The sequence below is a fragment of the Mesoplodon densirostris genome, chromosome 7 (assembly GCF_025265405.1).
Source record: "Mesoplodon densirostris isolate mMesDen1 chromosome 7, mMesDen1 primary haplotype, whole genome shotgun sequence".
Taxonomy (NCBI): Eukaryota; Metazoa; Chordata; class Mammalia; order Artiodactyla; family Ziphiidae; genus Mesoplodon; species Mesoplodon densirostris.
In genome coordinates, this window is record NC_082667.1 from 31,381,752 (window position 1) to 31,395,086 (window position 13,335).

Sequence of the window (13,335 nt, forward strand, 5' to 3'; positions counted from 1 at the left end):
CATCTCAGTGCCTCTAGACATCAAAGGTTTACTTCTTGCTTATACTAAATGCCCATTCTACTTCATCAGGGAGCTGTTTATTGTTGTCCTCACTCAGGGTCAAAGGCTCTACCGCTTGAAATGTCATGAGTTACGGAGGTAGGCAATAAAGAGGGCTGGAGAGTCACACACTGGCAACTAATTGCTCCAGCCCAAAAGTGACACACATCAATCCTGCCTACATCTATTGACCACTCATATGGCCTTGTCCAAATGCAAGGGGGCAGGGAAGTATAATCCTCATACGTACTTGAAAGAGGAAGAAAACTGGATGCAGATGAACAATGGAAATTTCTACTACATTCAATAATCTGCTTTTTCCACATAAAAAGATTATCACAAAAGTATTTCTACAATGGTCAATACATGTATATCAGTATTTTAAAAATCTTTTATTATGGGAAATTTCAAACACACACACAAAGATAGTCTAATGAACTCCCAGATAGCCATCACCCATCAGCACACCACTATTTCTAACCAATGAAAAAGTTTTTATTGCCCAAAGGAGCTTCATTTATTTATCCAGGCTCCTGTGTTGGACATTTGGGCATTGCCAAATTTTGTCACTATAAATAATACTGCAATGAACATATTTACCCATAAGTTGTCACTTACTTGATTATTTCTGTATGATAAAATCCTTTGGCCCTATTAATGACACCCTCCATACCCACCTTCCTCCCCAAGTGCTGACTTCCTGGGTCACTGCTCATTCCCAAGACAATAAAGAGTCCCAGGATAAAGGAAAGGACAGCGTAGCAGGTCATGTCCAAGCAAAATGTTTTTCTATTCTCAACAATACTCTAGACTTATATATACTTCATGAAAAATATGATTAATATATAATTTATCAGACTGTGATTTAAGAGGTTACCATCTCTTAAAAGATTATTTAATTAGAAATTGGTTTTTAAAGTTGCATTTCTTCCCAAAGCTAACATAAATCCACTCATTGGAGAGAGTCCTTTGAATGAGGGTAGGCTTGCAGTTTCATGGAAGGACATGAATCCTGGTTTCAGTCACACACTATCTATAAACTGTGTGACCTCAGTCATGTTATTTAGTCTCTCCAAGCCTCTATTATTTTCCTTTTGTAAATTGGCGATTCTAACATGCAGGCTTGTTGTGACGCGTAGATAACATGGTGCTTGTGAAAACATCTATTACTGGGCCTGGCATATGGTGGGTGCACAATAAAAATTTCCTTTCCTTTTTAATTCTCTTTTATTCTCAGGATCTACTCAAGGCACGATCATTGAATGACACTGTTCATGTTATAGTTCTTAGCAAGCAGGTGTCTTCTTGAGGATACATTCAGCAATCAATAACATTGGTTGGAAATGAGTGTTTTTCCATGACACCAAAACCAAATTTTGGAAAATTCTTTCAGGTAAGCCTTCTCTTTGGAAAATTCCAACTCCCTTATTTGCAGCAGCCAAGTGCTATTCACCCCAGGACCCAACACCTTTCAATTTGTTATTTTCAATGTTAATAAATGATTTAGTTAATTTCCTGTTTTCCTCTGCTCACCAACCTGCCAGCAGCAGTCACACACTGGCCTTAAAATAACTGTACTGATGAACAACAGATTCAAATTATTTGTAGGAGATCTGTAGCTGTGTTACACAGTCAACCCAGCTGGAAATGGGAAGGCATGACTTCTAGCATCCAGCTGTGTGATTTGGTGAATGCAAGTGAAGACTAGGTTTAGGAAGGCTTGGAAAGAAGGGTGTCATAAAACTTGAAAAGATGTGTTCAGTATTGGTGAGAACAGAAAGCTCTGTCTTGATCTGGTCATGTTCTCTGGAGTACCTGGTAAACACCAAGCACACAGTAGGAATTAAGAAGTGCACCTGGGTTGAGTGGAGGCCAGTAAGGGAGTGAGTGTTCCCCTTCTCCAAATTCAATCTTGTTCCAATTTTTTTTTTCAAGTCTCTTCCTATGACTTTAGTAATTTTCATGATTTGGCTTTTCTTTGCTCTCATTGCCAAACTTTTCTTTGTATTTCTCACCATATCTAGTGGAAAGGCTGGCACTCCTAGAGAATTTAGTAAATGTTTGTGGAATGAACAAAAGACACAGAGGATCTCCTGCAAAAGATACAAGAAACTAAACTTTGAATGTTTGTAAGAGAGACTGAGAGAGAGAAAGATGGGTTGCGTGCCTTTGTGTGTGGATATTTATATGTCAGATTTTAAAGTTCTCCCCACAAGGTGGACACCAGATCACACTGTGGTGCACTAAGATGTATACTCGTTATTCATGGCTTTCTGATGTTGAAATTTAATTAAGAAAACTCTAAATAGCATTCAAATCTGGTTTCTCAACAGTGATTTTGATGACTTGAGCTGTGTTTTTTTCCATCCCTATTGCTTTCAGATATACATAAATCTTTTTTCCCTTTCCATTTTTTTCCATGTGTGTGAAATGTGATACTTTTCAGTATTCTTGGGTTCCTTTGGAATCCAGACTTTTCACTTCCTCCACATCTGCTATGAAACCAAATATTGATTAATGTGACCTATAAACCTAACCAGTTAAAGGGGGCCAATGACCAGTTCCTATTCTTGGATTTTTAAAAGAGTATCTATCATTTTTCCCAATCTCTCTCTTAATTATGTGAGTTTTTTGGGGTTTTTTTTATTTTTGGTTTATGAAAATATTAAATGAAGATAATACCAGCAGTAAAGTCCTCAACCACATCTGAGGCTTAAATTCTGAGCCTTGGGGCTTCCCTGGAGGCGCAGTGGTTGAGAGTCTGCCTGCCGATGCAGGGAACCTGGGTTCGCGCCCCGGTCCGGGAAGATCCCACATGCCACAGAGCGGCTGGGCCCGTGAGCCGTGGCCACTGAGCCTGCTCATCTGGAGCCTGTGCTCTGCAACAGGAGAGGCCACAACATTGAGAGGCCCGTGCACCACAAAAAAAAAAAAAAAAAAAAAAAAAAAAAAAAAAAAAAAAAAAAATTCTGAGCCTTTTGACTAACCCTGAACAGCTCATTAACTTCAAGATAGAAATGTTTCTAACTTTGCCACTTTTGTCCTATAAAAATTACAGTGTGATGTGAAAATATACAGACCTAAACATCTCCAGAAGGTAGTTCCTATTGCTTTGAAAGGCTCATAAGTATGACAAAGAATTTAGCAATAAAATAGGGCCATCACCCAGTGATTTCTCAGGATAAAAATATACTTTAAAAAAATTGTCTGAAATTAGGACTTAGACTGGTGAAAAGGATGCTTGCTATGAAGACTAGGAGAGTGACTCTTGAGTTATAGTATTACGTTTTCCCAAACAGTGTAGGATATACATAGAGTCCTCCTGTTTCCAAATCCCAAGAAGTTCTATTTACATAGAATACAATGAGACTGGTACCCTCTGTAGTTTGTGCAAAAAGGAGACCTAAATGTATGTATGCAAAAGGCAGAGTATTCCTCAAAGTAGCCACCTCCTTAGAAAGGCTCAATCCAAAATAATTGTTTAAAACTTTAAAATTACCTTAAAAGTCTGTGTTGCATTCTTTGGAATGCCCTTAATAGCTTCAAATAATCCTTTGATGGGGGATTTGACATTTGGAAATACTAAAAATCTTTAGGTACCGAATTGCATAAAAAGAGTAGAACAACGTAGGGAATGTCAATTTTCTTTGGTTGAAAAAAGAAATAATTCTGAGGTATTTGGATTAAATTTTCCATGTGCCTGAAGTGACTCAGAGCTTCTCCCAAGGAGGTAAGAGAAGGTTAGGTGCAAAAGAAGCCTTGATAGAATAAACATGTGGCCTCCTAATGACATAATTTTGAGGGAAGCAATGTTATTTTGGTTATTTTTGTATTTTTCTCAAGTCTTGTTTTGTTTTATCACATGCAAAATCTAGTTGGATGCTTATATTGGTGCCTCGGTCTCCTCATGGAAAACACGGGAAGAATATACTTTAAGGAGGCTGTTTCTGAGAATGTGTACATTAAAAGACAGAGGTTGTTGAGATTTCAAATAACAATCTAGCTGGGGAATTCTCTTGGAAAAAACTCTGTCTTGAGGCAAAAGACTTGATCCCCTACCCCAACCCCATTGTGAATTCATCAGCCCTAAATGGTCTACATATCACCATTTTGCAGAAAGGATGGTGAGTGGGAGAAATGTATAAGTTAACATGATTCCTAAGCAAGTTGCATTCCACACTTCACCTATTGACTATAGGTCAAACATTCTGTACAAGATTTCCAGTTGTGGACAAAATAACCAATCCACCACCATCTTCTTGTTCCTTTTGGCTTGGTGAGGAATCCAAGGGCTAGTAAGGCTGAACCTGTTGTACTTCCCTGAAAACCAGAAAACCACCCCTGCCTTTAGAAGGGAAAACCACAAACTCAGCAGATAAAATCAGTCTTTGCATACAGCGTGATTACTTCTACCAACTGAGAAACCTCCCTATTTCCTTCTATTGAAAGTCCAACCTATTAAGGTTAGTCAGAGCCCTGGTGGGTGGGGTGTCTGTCTTGTGTTGGTCTGCTCTTGTTGTGGTGCTCCCAGAATCATGGCAGGAAGTGTTGAGTGATCCCTTTTATGTCTAGACAGATATTCATAATGAAATAGATGTCTGGCTCTTGAAGCCAACTTCTTAGTCTGGAGGTATTTCAGTTTACAAAGGCCCCAATAAGAATGGATGACATTGTCTTGGGTGAAGCCACAGAGACTCAGAGGAAAAATGAGCAGGGATGGGGAGAGGGGCCATTCACCTAAGGCAGAATACTGACTATAATAAGAATCCTGTGTGTTAAATAATATAGAACTGGAGAGTAGTCATCAAGTCCGACTTTCCCAGACATCCAAATAACCTGCCTTGATCTTCTTAATGCCCCCAAATGATTGCAAGTTTTCTTAATGGCTCGTTTTCCTTTGGCATTCTTAGGACCCTCGCTTTTAGCAGAAGCTAGAGCAAGCCGCTGAGGGTTCACATTACACAGTGTCCATAACCATTTTATGAATTTCATCATAAGCAAAGCCAGTTGGACAAAGAATGGGCTCTTGCTTTTTTCCCTCCATTTTTTCCCCCTTCCCAATTTTCCATCCTGTGGAATGACATTGGAAAGGATTTTCTCATGACCAATCCTCTTCTATCTATCTGTTAATGAAAGAAAGTGCATCATCCATTGCTTGGTCAAATTTAACGTCTCTGCATTACCTAGAAATAAGGGTGTGATAGACAAGAACAAGTTAAAATAGAGTGGGATGAGATGGAAGTACTTTCTAAAAACTCCATTCTTTTTTAACTTTTTTTTTTCCTTCTTAAACTTTACCATTATCTGCCTGCTAGGTGGAACTTATTCGGATAATATAGCCCAGATGTACCTTGTTGTACCCAACAGATGAATTCCTGGAAAGCTACATTTGATAGAATTTTTATAAGTTGAATAATATTTTCCTGTAGACTCGCATTATAGTAACAGATGCCATTATCCACATTTGACTGGTCTTCAGTAGGCAGAGGCCTCTCACCCTTGAGCTTCAAGTTTCTCAGCCAAATCTCTATGTCAAACAGTAATGATCCAGAAATAATGAGCCCTTACATGAGCTAGGGGAGCACTCTACTTAAGGGAAAATTGACTGTATTCCTCTGAAAGTAAAGAATCTTTATTGTGACTTCCGGGGAAGATGGCGGAAGAGTAAGACGCGGAGATCACCTTCCTCCCCACAGACACACCAGAAATACAGCTACACGTGGAACAACTCCTACAGAACACTTACTGAACGCTGGCAGAAGACCTCAGACCTCCCAAAAGGCAAGAAACTCCCCACGTACCTAGGTAGGGCAAAAGAAAAAAGAATAAACAGAGACAAAAGGATAGGGACAGGACCTGCACCAGTGGGAGGGAGCTGTGAAGGAGGAAAGGTTTACACACACTAGGAGCCCCTTTGCGGGCGGAGACTGCGGGTGTCGGAGGGGGAAAGCTTGCGAGTCACGGAGGAAAGTGCAGCCACAGGGGTGCGGAGGGCAAAGCGGAGAGATTCCCGCACAGAGGATAGGTGCCGACCGGCACTCAGCAGCCTGAGGCTTGCCTGCTCACCCGCCGGGGCGGGCAGGCTGGGAGCTGAGGCTCGGGCTTCGGTCGGAGCGCAGGGAGAGGACTGGGGCTGGTGGCATGAACACAGCCTGAAGGGGCTAATGCGCCACAGCTAGCAAGGAGGGAGTCCGGGAAAAAGTCTGGACCTGCCGAAGAGGCAAGAGACTTGTTCTTCCCTCTTTGTTTCCTGGTGCGCTGGAGAGGGGATTAAGAGTGCTGCTTAAAGGAGCTCCAGAGACGGGCACGAGCCGCGGCTGAAAACGTGGACCCCAGAGACAGGAGTGGGACGCCGGGGCTTCTGCTGCCCCCGCCAAGAGGCCTGTGTGTGAGCGCAGGTCACTGTGCACGCCCCCCTTCCGGGGAGCCTGTGCAGCCCGTCACTCCCGGGGTCCCGGAATACAGGGACAGCTTCCCCCGGAGAGCGCACGGCGCGCCTCAGGCTGGTACAACGTCACACCGGCCTCTGCCGCAGCAGGATCGCCCCGCACTCTGTACCCCTCCCTCCCCCTGTCCTGAGTGAGCCAGAGCCCCCGAATCAGCGGCTCCTTTAACCCCGTCCTTTGTGAGTGAAGAACAGACGCCCTCCGGCGATGTACACGCAGAGGTGGGGCGAAATCCAAAGCTGAGACCCGGGAGCTGTGAGAATAAAGAAGAGAAAGGGAAATCTCTCCCAGCAGCTTCAGGAGCAGCGGATTAAAGTTCCACAGTCAACTTGATGTACCCTGCATCTGTGGAATACATGAATAGACAACGAATTATCCCAAATTGAGGAGCCATGTGGATGAAAGTTTCTTGGTGCTTCAGCTGGGAGTCAGTGCTGTGCCTCTGAGGTAGGAGAGCCACCTTCAGGACACTGGTCCACAAGAGACTTCCCAGCTCCACATAAAATCAAATGGTGAAAATCTTCCAGAGATCTCCATCTGAACACCAGCATGCAGCTTCACTCAACGACCAGCAAGCTACAGTGCTGGACACCCTATGCCAAACAACTAGCAAGACAGGAACACAACCCCCACCCATTAGCAGAGAGGCTGCCTAAAATCATAAAAAGTCCACAGACACCCCAAAACACACCACCAGACGTGGACCTGCCCACCAGAAAGACAAGATCCAGCCTCATCCACAAGAACACAGGCACTAGTCCCCTCCGCCAGAAAGCCTACACAACCCACTGAACCAACCTTAGCCACTGGGGACAGACACCAAAAACAACGGGAACTACGAACCTGCAGCCTGCAAAAAGAAGACACCAAACACAGTAAGATAAGCAAAATGAGAAGACAAAAAACACACAGAAGGAGGAGCAAGATAAAAACCCACCAGACCTAACAAATGAAGAGGAAATAGGCAGTCTACCTGAAAAAGAATTCAGAATAATGATAGTAAAGATGATCCAAAATCTTGGAAATAGAATAAACAAAGTGAAAGAAACAGTTAACAAGGACCTAGAAGAACTAAAAATGAATCAAGCAATGATTAGAAACACAATAAATGAAATTAAAAGTACTCTAGATGGGATCAATAGCAGAATAACTGAGGCAGAAGAACGGATAAGTGACATGGAAGATAAAATAGTGGAAATAACTACTGCAGAGCAGAAGAAAGAAAAAAGAATGAAAAGAACTGAGGACAGTCTCAGAGACCTCTGGGACAACATTAAACACAACAACATTCGAGTTATAGGGGTTCCAGAAGAAGAAGAGAAAAAGAAAGGGACTGAGAAAATATTTGAAGAGATTATAGTTGAAAACTTCCCTAATATGGGAAAGGAAATAGTTAATCAAGTCCAGGAGGCACAGAGAGTCCCATACAGGATAAATCCAAGGAGAAATACGCCAAGACACATATTAATCAAACTGTCAAAAATTAAATACAAAGAAAACAGATTAAAAGCAGCAAGGGAAAACAACAAATAACACACAAGGGAATCCCCATAAGGTTAACAACTGACCTTTCAGCAGAAACTCTGCAAGCCAGAAGGGTCTAGCAGGACATATTTAAAGTGATGAAGGAGAAAAACCTGCAACCAAGATTACTCTACCCAACAAGGATCTCATTCAGATTTGATGGAGAAATTAAAACATTTACAGACAAGCAAAAGCTGAGAGAGTTCAGCACCACCAAACTAGCTTTACAAGAAATGCTAAAGGAACTTCTCTAGGCAAGAAACACAACAGAAGGAAGAGACCTACAATAACGAACCCAAAACAACTAAGAAAATGGGAATAGGAACATACATATCAATAATTACCTTAAATGTAAATGGATTAAATGCTCCCACCAAAAGACACAGATTGGCTGAATGGATAAAAAAACAAAACACATATATATTGCTGCCTACAAGAGACCCACTTCAGACCTAGAGACACATACAGACTGAAAGTAAGGGGATGGAAAAATATATTCCATGCAAATGGAAATCAAAAGAAAGCTGGAGTAGCAATTCTCATATCAGACAAAATAGACTTTAAAATAAAGACTATTAGAAGAGACAAAGAAGGACACTACATAATGATCAAGGGATCGATCCAATAAGAAGATATAACAATTGTAAATATTTATGCACCCAACATAGGAGCACCTCAATACATAAGGCAAATACTAACAGCCATAAAAGTGGAAATCGACAGTAACACATTCATAGTAGGGGACTTTAACACCCCACTTTCACCAATGGAAAGATCATCCAAAATTAAAATAAATAAGGAAACACAAGCTTTAAATGATACATTAAACAAGATGGGCTTAATTGATATTTGTAGGACATTCCAACCAAAAACAACAAAATACACATTTTTCTCAAGTGCTTATGGAACATTCTCCAGGATAGATCCTATCTTGGGTCACAAATCAAGCCTTGGTAAATTTAAGAAAATTGAAATTGTATCAAGTATTTTTTCCGACCACAATGCTATGAGACTAGATATCAATTACAGGAAAAGATCTGTAAAAAATACAAACACATGGAGGCTAAACAATACACTAATAACGAAGTGATCACTGAAGAAATCAAATAGGAAATTTAAAAATACCTAGAAACAAATGACAATGGAGACATGATGACCCAAAACCTATGGGATGCAGCAAAAGCAGTTCTAAAAGGGAAGTGTATAGCAATACAATCCCTTAAGAAACAGGAAACATCTCAAATAAACAACCTAACCTTGCACCTAAAGCAATTAGAGAAAGAAGAACAAAAACACCCCAAAGTTAGCAGAAGGAAAGAAATCATAAAAATCAGATCAGAAATAAATGAAAAAGAAATGAAGGAAACGATAGCAAAGATCAATAAAACTAAAAGCTGGTTCTTTGAGAAGATAAACAAAATTGATAAACCATTAGCCAGACTCATCAAGAAAACAAGGGAGAAGACTCAAATCAATAGAATTAGAAATGAAAAAGGAGAAGTAGCAACTGACACTGCAGAAATACAGAAGATCATGAGAGATTACTACAAGAAACTCTATGCCAATAAAATGGACAACCTGGAAGAAATGGACAAATTCTTAGAAATGCACAACCTACCAAGAATGAATCAGGAAGAAATAGAAAATATGAGCAGACCAATCACAAGCACTGAAATTGAAACTGTGATAAAAAATCTTCCAACAAACAAAAGCCCAGGACCAGATGGCTTCACAGGCGAATTCTATCAAACATTTAGAGAAGCACTAACACCTATTCTCAAACTCTTCCAAAATATAGCAGAGGGAGGAACACTCTCAAACTCATTCTACATGGCCACCATCACCTTGATACCAAAACCAGACAAGGATGTCACAAAGAAAGAAAACTACAGGCCAATATCACTGATGAACATAGATGCAAAAATCCTCAACAAAATACTAGCAAACAGAATCCAACAGCACATTAAAAGGATCATACACCATGATCAAGTGGGGTTTATTCCAGGATTGCAAGGATTCTTCAATATATGCAAATCAATCAACGTGATACACCATATTAACGAATTGAAGGAGAAAAACCATATGATCATCTCAATAGATGCAGAGAAAGCTTTCGACAAAATTCAACACCCATTTATGATAAAAACCCTGAAGAAAGTAAGCATAGAGGGAACTTTCTTCAACATAATAAAGGCCATATATGACAAACCCACAGCCAGCATCATCCTCAATGGTGAAAAACTGAAAGCATTTCCACTAAGATCAGGAACAAGACAAGGTTGTCCACTCTTACCACACTTATTCAACATAGTTTTGGAAGTTTTAGCCACAGCAATCAGAGAAGAAAGGGAAATAAAAGAAATCCAAATCGGAAAAGAAGTAAAGCTGTCACTGTTTGCAGATGACATGATACTATACATAGAGAATCCTAAAGATGCTACCAGAAAACTACTTGAGCTAGTCATTGAATTTGGTAAAGTAGCAGGATACAAAATTAATGCACAGAAATCTCTGGCATTCCTATATACTAATGATGAAAAATCTGAAAGTGAAATCAAGAAAACACTCCCATTTACCATTGCAACAAAAAGAATAAAATATCTAGGAATAAACCTACCTAAGGAGACAAAAGACCTGTATGCAGAAAATTATAAGACACTGATGAAAGAAATTAAAGATGATACAAATAGATGGAGAGATGTACCATGTTCTTGGATTGGAAGAATCAACATTGTGAAAATGACTCTACTACCCAAAGCAATCTACAGATTCAATGCAATACCTATCAAACTACCAATGGCATTTTTCACAGAACTAGAACAAAAAATTTCACAATTTGTATGGAAACACAAAAGACCCCGAATAGCCAAAGCAATCTTGAGAACGAAAAACGGAGCTGGAGGAATCAGGCTCCCTGACTTCAGACTATACTACAAAGCTACAGTAATCAAGACAGTATGGTACTGGCACAAAAACAGAAAGATAGATCAATGGAACAGGATAGAAAGCCCAGAGATAAACCCACGGACATATGGTCACCTTATCTTTGATAAAGGAGGCAGGAATGTACAGTGGAGAAAGGACAGTCTCTTCAATAAGTGGTGCTGGGAAAACTGGACAGGGACATGTAAAAGTATGAGATTAGATCACTCCCTAACACCATACACAAAAATTAGCTCAAAATGGATTAAAGACCTAAATGTAAGGCCAGACACTATCAAACTCCTAGAGGAAAACATAGGCAGAACACTCTATGACATAAATCACAGCAAGATCCTTTTTGACCCACCTCCTAGAGAAATGGAAATAAAGACAAAAATAAACACATGGGACATAATGAAACTTCAAAGCTTTTGCACAGCAAAGGAAACCATAAACAAGACGAAAAGACAACCCTCAGAATGGGAGAAAATATTTGCAAATGAAGCAACTGACAAAGGATTAATCTCCAAAATTTATAAGCAGCTCATGCAGCTCAATAGCAAAAAAACAAACAACCCAATCCAAAAATGGGCAGAAGACCTAAATAGACATTTCTCCACAGAAGATATACAGACAGCCAACAAACACATGAAAGGATGCTCAACATCTTTACTCATTAGAGAAATGCAAATCAAAACTACAATGAGATATCATCTCACACCAGTCAGAATGGCCATCATCAAAAAATCTAGAAACAATAAATGCTGGAGAGGGTGTGGAAAAAAGGGAACACTCTTGCACTGCTGGTGGGAATGTGAATTGGTACAGCCACTATGGAGAACGGTATGGAGGTTCCTTAAAAAACTACAAATAGAACTACCATATGACCCAGCAATCCCACTACTGGGCATATACCCTGAGAAAACCATAATTCAAAAAGAGACATGTACCAAAATGTTCATAGCAGCCCTATTTACAATAGCCCGGAGATGGAAACAACCTAAGTGTCCATCATCGGATGAATGGATAAAGAAGATGTGGCACATATATACAATGGAATATTACTCAGCCATAAAAAGAAATGAAATTGAGCTATTTGTAATGAGGTGGATGGACCTAGAGTCTGTCATACAGAGTGAAGTAAGTCAGAAAGAGAAAGACAAATACTGTATGCTGACACATATATATGGAATTTAAGAAAAAAATGTCATGAAGAACATAGGGGTAAGACAGGAATAAAGACACAGACCTACTAGAGCATGGACTTGAGGATATGGGGAGGGGGAAGGGTAAGCTGTGACAAAGTGAAAGAGCGGCATGGACATATATACACTACCAAACGTAAGGTAGATAGCTAGTGGGAAGCAGCCGCATAGCACAGGGAGATCAGCTCGGTTCTTTGTGACCGCCTGGAGGGGTGGGATAGGGAGGGTGGGAGGGAGACGCAAAAGGGAGGGGATATGGGAACATATGTATATGTATAACTGATTAAATTTGTAAAATAAAAAAAATGAAAAAAAAAAAAAATGAAAAAAAAAAAAAAATTTCACAATTTGTATGGAAACACAAAAGACCCCGAATAGCCAAAGCAATCTTGAGAACGAATTATGGAGCTGGAGGAATCAGGATCCCTGACTTCAGACTATACTACAAAGCTACAGTAATCAAGACATTATGGTACTAGCATAAAAACAGAAAGAAAGATCAATGGAACAGGATAGAAATCCCAAAGATAAACCCATGCACATATGGTCACCTTGTCTTTGATAAAGGAGACAGGAATGTACAGTGGAGAAAGGACAGCCTCTTCAATAAATGGTGCTGGGAAAATTGGACAGGTACATGTAAAAGTATGAGATTAGATCACTCCCTAACATCATACACAAAACAAAGCTCAAAATGGATTAAAGACCTAAATGTAAGGCCATAAACTATCAAACTCTTAGAGGAAAACATAGGCAGAACACTCTATGACATAAATCACAGCAAGATCCTTTTTGACCCACCTCCTAGAGAAATGGAAATAAAGACAAAAATAAACACATGGGACCTAATGAAACTTAAAAGCTTTTGCACAGCAAAGGAAACCATAAACAAGAGCAAAAGACAACCCTCAGAATGGGAGCAAATATTTGCTAATGAAGCAACTGACAAAGGATTAATCTCCAAAATTTATAAGCAGCTCATGCAGCTCAATAACAAAAAAACAAACAACCCAATCCAAAAATGGGCAGAAGACCTAAATAGACATTTCTCCAAAGAAGATATACAGACTGTCAACAAACACATGAAAGAATGCTCAACATCTTTAATCATAGAGAAATGCAAATCAAAACTACAATGAGATATCCTCTCACACCAGTCAGAATGGCCATCATCAAAAAATCTAGAAACAATAAATGTT

At 39.9% G+C, this 13,335-nt stretch overlaps 1 long non-coding RNA gene across 1 annotated transcript in view; it reads left to right on the plus strand.

Moving 5' to 3' along the window:
• The first annotated feature begins 1,312 nt into the window (after positions 1 to 1,312).
• Positions 1,313 to 13,335, plus strand: part of LOC132494011 (uncharacterized) — a 55,395-nt gene continuing 43,372 nt past the window's right edge. The window contains exon 1 of the long non-coding RNA XR_009533036.1: positions 1,313 to 1,432. This is a non-coding gene — a long non-coding RNA (uncharacterized LOC132494011). The remainder of the gene's footprint in view (positions 1,433 to 13,335) is intronic.